The sequence below is a fragment of the Mandrillus leucophaeus genome, unplaced genomic scaffold (assembly GCF_000951045.1).
Source record: "Mandrillus leucophaeus isolate KB7577 unplaced genomic scaffold, Mleu.le_1.0 Scaffold882, whole genome shotgun sequence".
NCBI classification, from domain to species: Eukaryota; Metazoa; Chordata; class Mammalia; order Primates; family Cercopithecidae; genus Mandrillus; species Mandrillus leucophaeus.
Genome location: NW_012109608.1, coordinates 411,049 through 423,921, shown reverse-complemented (window position 1 = coordinate 423,921; position 12,873 = coordinate 411,049).

The window sequence follows — 12,873 nt, the reverse complement described above, 5'->3', positions numbered from 1 at the left end:
CATGAAAATAAAAAGAAAATAAAAGGTGAATAGCACAGTGCAAAGACAATTGGGCTATGTGTAAAGCAACTCTGCACACCTATAAGCATCATTTCTGTGTGCTTAGGATATAAGCATCATTTCTGTGTGCTTAGGATAATGCAAAAGGCATTGATCAAAGTGAAATGATCGTAAGAAAATGTAGGCTACGTGTCTGCTCAGCTCCCTCGGTCACCACTCAGGAATCAGCCTTTCCTTCTGGAATCCTGACTGCCATTTACAGAGTGCTCTTGCCGCTATATTCCAGGTGCCATGCTGAGTGCTTTGCCTGAGGTGCTTAGGGGACCCTTGCATCACCTGGGTAGTGGTTAAAGAGAACTCAGGTGGTCTTGGCTTCAATACTGGCCCTACCAAGTGCTCCTGTGTGATATTATGCACCATCTGCTCTTCAGTTTTCCTCACTTGTAAAAGGGGAATGATAATACCTCAGGAATTAATACATGTAAAAGGGTTAGTGCAATGCTTAACTCATGGTAAACATTCACCATGTTAAATATCATCACCACTTTTATCTATGAACCATCCCTGCCTGCAAGAACTTATAATTCACTTGAAGAAAGAAACCCCATGAATCAGTCTGGAAACAGTTAAGACTTACTACAGACCACAAAAACTGGAAGACTTAAGGGAAAAAAAAAAGAAGAGAGAAATGAGAGCTTGAGCTGTTTAGAATCATCTTCATGGAAAGAGTGGGATTTGACTTGAGCTTTGGAGAATGAAAAGAAGATGAAGAGACAAAAAAGAGGAGGAAGGGTGTTCTGATAGGGTGAAAAAGAGACCAAGGCCTAGTGATAGCAATGACTGTGTTGAAGGCAGGGGAAAGAGGCAAAATCAGTCAATGAGGGGTAAGTAAGGATGAATAATACCCAAGGATGTGAAGAAACACAAACAAGGGTACAATACCTAGCCACCCACCAGCCGCCTCCTGAGAGTTTCCAAAAGGATGCTATGGTTCTTAAAGTGTGGTCCCAGACCAGCAGTATTGACATCATCTGGGAATTTGTTGGAAATGAATATTCTCAGGCTCTTCCCCAGATCCACTAAATCAGAAACTCTGGGGGGTGGGGCCTTGTGGGTGGTTCTGATACACAACAAAATCTGCAGACCACTGGTGTAGTGAGTTACAAGAAGACCCATGTTCCCACTTTATCCTTCCTGCCCAGGCAGATGCTTCCTCCCATTGGCAGCCCCAGTGCAGGCTGCTTGGGGTCCACTCCTCAGGCATGTTTCCTTTGGCCTGAAAGAAAATTTCCAAAGGGTGAGCAGTGAAGATGGAGAATAGGTCCCTCCTCATATCTTGGGTGACTTTCAAATATCCCATCCTGGTGTCTCCCACTGACGTCTTGGAGGAAGTTAGACCCTTTGGCATCATGTAGAGTGTGGATCTTGAATAATGGAGAGTTGGATGAAGAATTGGGCTGATGGCTGGTGCATAGCACTTAGTAAGCACTTCCTTTTATTTCACGGGTCTATTTAGGAAACTTTATTATGGAAAATATTGAAGTGATTCAGATATTTCCAGAATAGAAAGAAGCTGTAATATAGTCCTCAACTCAATCTAATCCATTTAAGAAATTGTTACTCCTGTGATGGTTTTCTGAGATAATTCATTTCCATCAGCCTCATAAAGATCCATGCATTATCACTGGTTGATACGGCTTTTTAGTCTTTCTTAAGTGCTGGGCTTGTGCAGGTGGCCATTTGGAGGATAGAGTGTGCTATTTGCTGTTAAGAGCAAACAAATGGTCCCTTGATACAAAAAGGAGCATTTGTGAGAGGTAGAGAAGGTCACATGACTTCCCTCAGGAAGGAGCTCTGACGTCTCCTCTAAGTGCTTTTGCACACTTAATCTAAAAGTGTATAACAGGTGATGAAACCAGTAAATTACATTTGCTGGCCTCCTTAATTTACCTTATCTAATTATTTGATTGATGCTTAAAACTCAGAGACAAGCCTAAATTATTCAAGAGTCTACTGCTTCTGAAATAATTCCAGAGTGTGTTAAATTGCATTTTTTTTTTGTTCTGACACATAAAATAAGTCTCATCTTAGACATAGTTGTCTTTCAGAGGAGTGTAAAGACAGGGTTGGAGTGGGGGAGCAAGAGGACAGAAAATTGGGCAGTGGTATTTAGGATCTTAAATTCTCATTTTCATTTATTGTGTAGGGGAACAAAATTAGTTTTTTAGGTGTACCTGCAAAACATTCATCCAAAAGTCTAGAGGGAGTCACAGGCATCCCTGCGTTCCTTTGGCGAGCAGTTATCCATTTCTGCAGCATCAGAAATCTATACACATTGACAAACAAGAAATTAAAGCAGTGATGTGAAACAGACCTCTAAAACACCTCTCTTTCAATTTAAAATTCATTGCCTAATGGATGAGGTAGAATGGGAAGTTGCCATTTGCTGGTTAATAAAAATTCCTGGTTAATGTCATGTAAACTGAAGCTCATTAGCCAGGATATATTTTTCTTTTCAGAGCTGAGATGACAAGGAAGAGGAGAAAAAGAAGACAAAGCCTTCTGAATGGAGTGTTGTTCACTTACGTTTGTCAGATCCAATCAAGCGCCCAGTCTTGTCATGTTGCTCTTGGCACTGACAGTCTTATATAATAATGAGGATAATTTTTGTTTTATTCACTTGACACAATCCTGGTCCAGAACCTCATCAACCACTCAAAGATTACTGCAACAATCAACTAATCCATCATCCAGCCATTGGTCTTGCCTTGTTCCCATTTCACGCAGCCTTACTTCCCTGGTTAGTTTTCCTAGTAATTTCAGGGCCTGCCTATTTCCCTGAATATGTATGGTTTATGCATGAATATGTATGTAACATTTATATATACGGCATACAAACTCTCCATAATGACTTTTGATGACCCTCACAAGAAAGCCTCTTTCTATATCACCAAACCTCAACTACATTGCTGCCCCTTGACTTAGCTGTGTACAGTTTATGAGAATTAAATGGTGCTCATCTCTTAGTGTGCCTCCTCTGCCCCACTTCACAGCCTATGAATGAGCCAAACCAGAAGACTGGAGGTCCAAACAGAACTTCTTTCCAGTCCATGCATGCATGAGGTGCCCTCACTGTCGTCTTTCTTAGCGGATGCCAATGTCAGGCTGAAAAGTACCTACTTCTCTTTTACAACTTTGCTCAGGCATGTTTCCTTTTAGCCTCCTAAATTCATGTCTAGGGGACCTGTAACAAAACACACATTACAAGAGAATCCTGTAACAGAAGACACAGTAACAAGAGAAGTGCATACAAATATATTCGGTTAATCTAAGTGTTACATGGTGCAGGAGTATTCATAAGGAAATGACCTGAAAAAAAAAAAAAAAAGTTAAATCCTAGTGTTTTTGACAGTAGGTTTGATGAAGAGTGAAGAGTTGTGGAGAAATACGATAGGGCAAAGAGTATGAGGTGAGTGTAGTAAGCTAGAGGAAACTTAGCAAGGCCTGTGTGTTCAGATTCTTCACTGTGTCCCTTTGTCTTTTGAGATAAGAATGCTGCTTCCCTCTGGGTATAGGGAGGGCACCTCTTGCATGGGAGTCTTGTGACCTGCTTCAGAGGAAAAGGCAGGGGAAGGTCAGAGAGACCTTCCTGCTTCTGCTGTTTTCTCAACTTCCTTTAGCTTAAAATATTCAATATGCCAAGGTGCCATATTTCCTAGTAGTGTGTCCTGAACCCTATCAGACATCATTTCTTTTAGGTGTCTTTCCAAGCCCCTAGGCTCAGGAGCTTCTTTGGGTTTTGTCCCCATGGGCCGACAGCTCTGAAGGCTCCCACCACACATTTTTTTGCAACTAATTTGTTTGTGTGTTTACAATCCCCTCTAATATGTAAGTTCACTGACAACTGCAGCCATGTCTTATGTTTGGTTCCATTTCCAAGGCCTGGCCAGTTTCTAGAATGTGATAGATTCTTACAAATATCTGGCAAATTGAAATGGATAGAGGGTCCTGCCAGATCAGATGGAAAACATTTAGGATAAGAGATACCTTTCAGGCCCTGGCAACACAGGCTGTCACCACTACATTAAAAATGGTCTTGGTCAAGCAGTAAAATGACTGTGGGAAAGGGGATTTGAGGGAAATGACTGTGGGAAAGGGGATTTGAGGGAGTCCAGAAGATGACATCTAGATTAAATTATCCTGGAATCTTAGAGCTTCAGGTCTGAGTTTCAAAGGATAAAACAGGTTTCTGCTCAAAGTCACCTCCTCTGAGAAACATTCTTCCCCACTGACCTCTTAAAATGTGAGTCCCTCCCCCACCCTCAAACCCCTTGTCTTGCTTTGTTTTCACCATTCTCATCAAAGTCTGACCGTTTATTATGCATCATCTCTCTACCGTCTGGTCCCCACTGGAATGTAGGATCCACAATGGCAAGAAATGTGTTGAATCCACAGAATCTATGACAGCACCAGGTACACGACAGACTTTCAATAAATATTTGCTGAAAAAATAAATATTTTTTTCCAGGAATCAATACATTCAGTTTCTGCTTGTCCATAGCATTCATTATGTACTATGCTTGGTTTTTTGGGAGCTTGAGCTAATGGTAAGAAATGAAATAGAACCAAAAGCAACTGTAAAAGTTAAGCAGTCTGAGCCATGAAGGGAAGGGGTCATCCTTGAATGCTTATTCATCCTCAGCCGATCACTGTTACTCCTAACACTGACCCTAAGTCAAGACATAGCTTGTGTTCATTTCTCATCATTTATCATTTAGTCCTATATTTATTGAACTACTCAACAAATCTATGTTGAGCACCTACCATATGTCAGATGATGCTGGGTATACTGAAGATACAAATATTTGATTCGACAACACTTCTTCCTTCAGGTCACACATTTACAAAACATGAAGTGATAGGTGCTATGATAAAGCTTCGGTAAAGAACGAAGGGAATACACCTTTGGGATCATCTATTCTTTCTAGACAGGAAGGAGGTGCCAGGAAATATTTCACAGGGAGGTGATCTTTAGACAGTCTTAAAGGATGAGCAGAAATTCTCCTAATAAATGCTGCTGTCTTCCATCTCCACCCCTTCTTTACCACATTCCCTTGAGTCTTGACTATGACCCTAATTACTCCTCCCACAATTAACCTTGGTGACCCGTATGATCCTACTTCTTGCGTCATAGTAGATGACGCTATAACCTTGCTGATGACTGGTATTGACCTTCTTGCCTCAGTTTTCCGGGGCATCGATCTAAACCTCAATGCCTTAGTTTCCTCACTTGAAAAATGAGAATTTTAAACTTTCTAGCTCTAGAAATCCTTTAATGATGACCAATAGAAAAAATATTAGCAAAAATATACAAAGTGAAATCACCCGTTATCCTGAAAGCTATGCTATCCTGAAAATTTATTCATCCAGAAAAACTTGTTCTACCCAATAATGTTTGATCACTGAGGTATTGCTGTGATAATGGGCTTCAGTATTATCTTTGTTGCTGGCAAAATTAAACTTTTGAGTACACTCCTTCAATAGAATGAGCCAAGAAGATTTTTTTTTTTGTAAAAGCCCAGAGAATTTTCTGGCACACACTGTGAATCTGAGATATCAGGTGCTGGCTGCAGAATGCCCTCTGGATTCCCAAAATGCAGAGCCTTGGACAATCTCTATTACTTCGTGAAATGCAAGAAATTATGCAAAACTTAAGCTATTATTAAGGTGTTGTTTTTCCTTATGATTCTGTTAATTGTACATGTAAATGGCACAGTTCCTTGGAATCTATCACTTTTCAATTCTGGAGGTTGTTTTAACATGTCTAACTCTACCACACCCTGAAAGGAAAATAATGCCCTGCTAATTACATCAAGCTGCTGATCCAACCGTGGGTCATTTATAGAGAAATCTAAATGAATGTTTAGTGCCACTTACTGGGTAAGTATAAACGAAAGAGAGCTTCCATTAGGTTCCTGGTGTACCAAGGGCTTCACTGTGAAGAAGGCTGCTCCCAGTGAACTGTTAATGCTCCATAAATACCATTACCAATATAATGAAATGTTGCTTGGGGCCTGCTCTGAAATCCAGGTACTCTGGCATTGTGACTTTCTCCAAAAACTTAGGACACATGATCAAATGACCAAGACCTTCTATTATTATCATGTGATGGCACTTTTTATCTCCCTAAATTTATCTTTTCCAGGCAAAGTGACATAAGTATAAACAATTAGTTACTGATTCGATAACTGTTCTAGTCAAAACAGACTTTTCACGTGTTGTTTTTCTTGTCCCATTAGAAATTAAAATTTGCTATCCCTTTCGATTAAATCTGGGACCAGCAATATGTTTCTGAGACTCGATTTAGTTATTAAACAGAGAAAAATACACCATTACATAACTGAGAAAATAGCATTGTTTTGTAAAGTTTGGTGTTTAAGAATTAAAAATTAAGTGCTAATAAAATCATAATATTGGGCTTTAATGAAAATATGCATTCCTATTGTTTTGAAGAAGTATTCGATTTTTCTTCAAATACATTTTAAGCTATAATTTGATATATACATTTTTTTACTTCTCAAATGAGCAAAGATCTAAAAGTATGATAACACACTTTATTGCAGAAGGTGTTAGGGAGACAGGTGCTCTTCAGCTGGCTGTGGGATGTAAATTCGTAGTCTCTCTGTATGGCAATTTGGCAAAAAACTTCAAAATTAAAAGCCTACATAGCATTAGGTGGGGGCTGAGCAAAGTAGGCCTCAGCATATGACCTGAGGGAGATAGAAAAGCCTGAGCAGCAAGAAGAGGGACCACACAAAAGACTGACCAGGCACAGGTGTTAGAGCACAAGCAGTGGGAAGGGTGTCCAGGCGGTTGGATGGTAGTAACAGCTGTCCACTGCAGGGCATCAGAATGGAATGAGGAGGACATTTGCATAGTACAGGGCAGTTTGGCACAGAGTGTCAGAGCCCAAGTAGGGTGAGGAAGGTGTGTGTGGGTTTGGGAGTAGCTCAGAACCAGGCATCAAAACCCAGTGAAGTTCCAGTGGACAGTGTCAGAGACCTAATGAAGTGAGGAGGGTATTCATGAATACAGGGTTAGAAGAGGGTAGCAGCAGAGTATGGAGAACGGTAGCATGCAGCAGGGTTGATCAAATTAGTAAATATATTTAGGATAACATGAGACAGTATCCTCACTGTTGGAGAATGGAGTTACAGACTTGAAAAGGGAGGAGACTAGAATGAACCTTGTGGTGTTGGATTGGGATTGGGGATATTAATATGAACTCATGGTTTTTAGTATGCAGAGATAGTTGTAGATGTAAGTATGATGTAAAGTATATATGTGTATGCATGTACGTGTGTGTGTGTGTGTTTAAGGTCAGTAGCTTGGTTGACTGAGAAGGCCTAGGAACAGAAACGCCTCAATATCAATGAGCACACTTCATGCCCAAGTTACTTTTATGCACTAAAAGGAACCAAAGACCCTAGGGTCTTTGGCTGATATCAGGACAGAGGCAGGAAAAGCAAAAGCCAAACCTGAACATCTCGTTATGCAAGAAAACCAGGAAGTGCTCAAAGAATGATGTGCATACGTCCAAAATCAAAGCCAGCCTGAACCAGCTCTTATTGATCAAGTCTGGGATAATTTGAGCATCAAAATAAGTAATGACACTAATGGATTATAGCCTACTGAATAAACTAAGAATTCATGAATTCATAATAATATAAATGAGTGAACGAATAAATGAATGAATCAAAAGAGCGAAGAGTAATGGGATAGATACATGGTTTCAAAATACCTTCCTACAAAAATCTTATTAATTATCAGGGGCAAAAGAGTCAGTTTACAGTATAGAAGACTCATCAACATCCCCTAATTAAGCAAAGTTAACACCTTCATTAATAGAACAAATTGACATCATGCATGATGTGATAGGATGTAAAGAGAAGACTGCAGTAAGGCTTCTGTAATGTTGTAAAGGTGCTGACCATGAGGAAACCTCAGACTAACCCCAATTGAGAGACATTCTACCAAATAACTGACCTGTAATCTTCAAAAGTATCAAGGTCATACAAGTCAAGGAAAGCCTGCGGTCCTCTTCCAGAGTAAACAAAACTAAAGAGAAAACTAAATGCAACATGTGATTCTGGACTGGATCCTTTTGTTGTAAAGGATGTTTGGGACAACTGATGACATTTGTAGAACTAAGATATATAATGTATCAATGTTAATTCCCTGATTTTGATGGCTGTATTTGTGGTCATATAGAAGAATGTCCTTGTTCATAGGAAATATATAATAAAGTATTTGGCATCTAAGGCATCATGTCAGCAATTCACTTTCATACAGTTCAGGAAAAAATTTATTTGCACTGTTCTTGCAGTTTTTCTCTAAGTTTGAGATTGTTTCAAAATAAAAAGCTAAAAAATGCATATACAAATTCCTCTTTTATAAGGAAGTTACATATGAATGTTTCTTCCTATGGACATATACTTCCATTTGTGCAAAATATTGTATGTACCTTAATATTCATTGATGCATTGCAGCAAAAGATAGTACACAGTAAGAGCTCAATAAATGGAAGCTTGTTATTAGTACTGCTACTATTCTTCGTTACATGGCATCAAGTGAGATTACAGAGGCTGGCTGTGATGAGGAGGGCATCTTTGTGGGGTGGAGGCAGCTTCGCTTGAGCAGGGTGGGATGGCCCAGAACGAGGTGTCAAAACTGAGTATGGTTGTCAAAATCAAATGTACAGATAGGTCATTTCCTCTTTTCTACTAGTTTATTAGCTTCACTGTATATATAGGATATATTCTATATATATTCTATATATATATATTATATATATATATATATATAGAGAGAGAGAGAGAGAGAGATTTCAAAAGTTAGTCTTAAAGCACATTTTGAAGGAAATTGAAAACATCTAGTATTAATGGTTTCCAACCCTGGCTTCACATAACAATCATCTGGGAAGCTTTAAAAAAATACCCATTCCTGGGGCCCCGCACTCAGATATTCTGATTTAATCAGTCTAAAGTGGAGTCTTGTCATCAGCATTTTAGAAAGATCCCCAGGGTTCTAGGTACAACTGTCGTTGAGATTCACCTTCTGTTACCTTTCCAGTGGAAGGTGCATATCCAGCCTTAAGGATCCTAGAAATGGGCTCTTAGGGTGGCTAAATCAGTACTTCTCAGACATTACTTATTTAAACATCAATTTCATGAATTTTTACCAATCTATGTGCCATTCACACTATTATTAAATATTTTAACTGATCCTGTTTTATTTGAGTTTATTATAAAAAAAGTTAAATAATAAATTATAGCTCTATATGCAAAATCAAGATTGCTTGCCATAAAAGAAGGTAAAGGTAAAACAAATACCAAAATTTCTTTGAAATATTGTTACATTTTTTGAATTTAATAATTATATAAAACATTTTTATTAAAAACAATAAAATAAGACTGTCTAGTTTATTGACATAGAAAGGAATATCTAAAATATAGCTTCTTCCATGAGTTTAAAACTATGATCAGTCAATAATAAAAGACACCATTTGGTTGGATCTCCCCTAGTTGAAGAAGCAAATTAAGTTCTAGGCCAGAGAGATGATATGATTGGACTTTTAGTTTCACTATTAGCAAGGTCAGAGAAATTCTACTAACATGAAAGGGCATAAAGGATTCTACTAACTGGAAAGGTCATAAAGGATTAGTTGAGAGTTTTCAATCAAATGTTGTATGGGGCTTTTGTTCAATGAAATGTGGTTTCAGGAAGTAACGGTAAACGAGTTCCAGGAACTAATGAACCAGGAACCAGAAAAATAAATAGCAGTTATTGGTTCAGTTGCTGGGCATAGGTCACTCACCCAACCTTCCTCTTTGCTTCACTCCCACCCCCACCCATGAGTCTCAGCTATCTCTGCTCAAAATCGGCAGAGTATGCCAACAGTCTAGAAAACTCTAACTAGATAGTTGTCGGTTAACCTGTTCTGCCAACAGCCTAGAAAACTCTAACCAGATAGTTATCTGTTACCCCGTTCTTACATGACGGTGCACATTTCAAACATATCTCTACCTCTTTCTTCTTTCTCTTTGGCTTTTAAGAACATACTATTTTCTGGAATTGGAAAACACTCCTTGACCCCAGTTTCTAAAAAGACAGCTATCCCCAGGCAATATTTTAAACTAGGATAGTCTTTCTCCTCCTCTCTCTATTATAGATATTTGTCTTTCCTTTGGTCAATTTTCGAACCCTGTCCCTGTACCTAGGGCTAGGTCTCGCTAGGTCTCTCTAGCCCTAGGTACAGAGTACCTAGAATAATCAAGGTTTCTCGCACATCATCAATCTCAGAATGGAAGCATCCTAAGTCCCTGGACCACTACGTGGAGGAGAGCTGCCCAGACAGCCACCTTGCACAAAGTGACATTAAATTTATACATCAAAGAAAAAAAAAGCTTGAGCCACTAAGATGTCAGGGTTTGTTTGTAAATATTTTGCAGCCTTTCACAAGTAGTACAAATATTCATGCTTATAAAAGACTGGAATTATAGAAAGAAAAATGTAAACAGTGGCTACATTTCAGGGTAGGCTTACCAGTGATTCACTCATTCATTCATTTCAACAAAGATTTACTGAGCCCACAGGCATCAGCACTGTGAGAGATGCTGAGATTCAATTTTGAACATAGTATTGTCTTCACCTTAGAGAAGCTCACAGCCCTTTCACATGTCAGAATAAAATGCACGTGGGATATTTTTCATATAAAAACTGAAGAAAAAGAAAAGAAAAGAAGCCCTACACACCAAAAGGAGAAAATTCTACATCTGTGGCTTGAAGAGCTGGGAATAACTGGGCCTACCTTTGTGTACCTTTGATGATGCATATTCTGTGCAACTTAGTTTGTGCAAACTAAGATTAAAAATACAGAGGTCCAGGATGTTCTGTCATGATTGGGCAAACTCAGTTGTGAGTATGGTTTGTAAAAAGAGATTTCATTAGATTGCTTAAATGTGTCACCTCTGTTTAGGACTAGATGCTTGTAATCTTTCTGCTCTATTTGCTGCATGAACATTCATTATTTTAGATCAAAGAAAACAGAGGAAGCCACTCACACTTCCCCAGTGTCTCTCTCATTAAAATTAATTATTTTCCCAGTTCAGTCCTCTTTGTTCACAATCGTGTCCAGTGAGAGAAACAGGTCTTAAGAAACCCAATTACGTCTAAGGCAGTTTCAGAATCAGATAAAAGGGTTGGTGGCTGGAGCATAAGAAAAGACTGGCAGGGAATAACTCCACATTTCCAACAACCTGCCCCATTCAGAACTCTCTTTCTCCCTAGGATTAGTTTTGAAAGCACTTTGACTTAAATATAAACATTTTCCAGTTTTAATTTCTAAAACTGAAAAGAATGAATTTCATTCAAAAAGGAATGAAACTGTTTTCTGTATCTCTTTATAGCACATGAATTTAATTACTACATCAGTCAATAAAGGAATCACAATTTATTCAGTGAAGTATTTTGGTAATACTGCGCAGCTATGGGTTTCACTTGTTCTATTTAATGAACCTACAAAATACACACAAATGATTCCTTCAAAACAGAGGAATTTGATTCTCAGTTCACTGGGAAATGAATATATTGATTATTATCAATGCATAAACCATGCTCAATTAAATGTTTCAGTGGAAATAATCTTGCAGAAAAGGACTTTTGACAGCATTGCTTAATGTAACTTATTTAGTTCTCATTTGCCAATAGAAAACAAGAGCTTTGTGTTCCAAAGACAAAAATAATGTGTTTAAAATTTCAAAGGAGGGGTGACAGTGAAAAATTAGTGGTATATCTCACTTGCAGAACTCATCCTGATAGAAAAGGAAAGAGTCAGCATCACACAAGAATCTAAGGGGACCGAGGAAGGCAGTGGAGAGCCGGTGTTGTCTCCAGCTTCCACCTTTCATGCTTGTTAGCGAGGTGCTTACTGGTGCCGTTCATCCATACCTGGAAAACAATAACAAGCTTCCTTCCCTAGGATGCAGGTCTAGTATAGCCCCGATGGTGACTGAGGCCTTGGGAAAGGCTCAGGAGGAATCTTCCCTGGGGAAGGGAGATTGGCCTGGGTCTTGAACTTGATAGATCCTGCCATACCATGGTCAGGCAGCTGGGCAAGACCTCAGGACACTAGGGGATGAGGGCGGGTAGTGGGAGGACAGCACTCTCCAATGCTGCTGAAAGCAGAAGCAGCGCAGCGACTGTTAGCAAGCCAAAGCCAGAGGGTTGTTGCTTTTCTTTTTTACTTTTCATGACAAGTATTGCCTCATTTTTGCTATACAATATCATACGTTCATTGTAGAAAATGTAGATCACCTGGATTAAGCAGAATAAAGAAAATCTTAAAATGTGTACATTCCTATCACTTGAAAGAAATAATCATTGTTAATATTTGTGAGTCTGTTATTCTAGATTTTTTCTATATATTTCCTACTTTATAAAAGATACACATTTTGAACATTATTTTTAATTTAATTTTGAAATTCAGGAGTGTTTCAACCACATCTTTCTCTATTGCTATGAGCACATCTATATATAACTTTTAATTGCTGCATGTTGTTGTGTTGCATAGCTATAACCTAACTTATTGAAACTAGACTATTGACATTAGGTTGTTCTCATTTTATTCTATTATATGCCATCCATCTTAAAAATGCTTACATTCCTATCTTTGTGCATTTGTTCAGTTCTTTACTTGGGATAAGGCAGAAAATGGTAACTGATATATCAAAAAACACACATTATTTTGCATGCTTTTGATACAAATTGTTGAATTATCCCCTGGGGTTAGCAGCCTCTAAAATGGACCCTAGT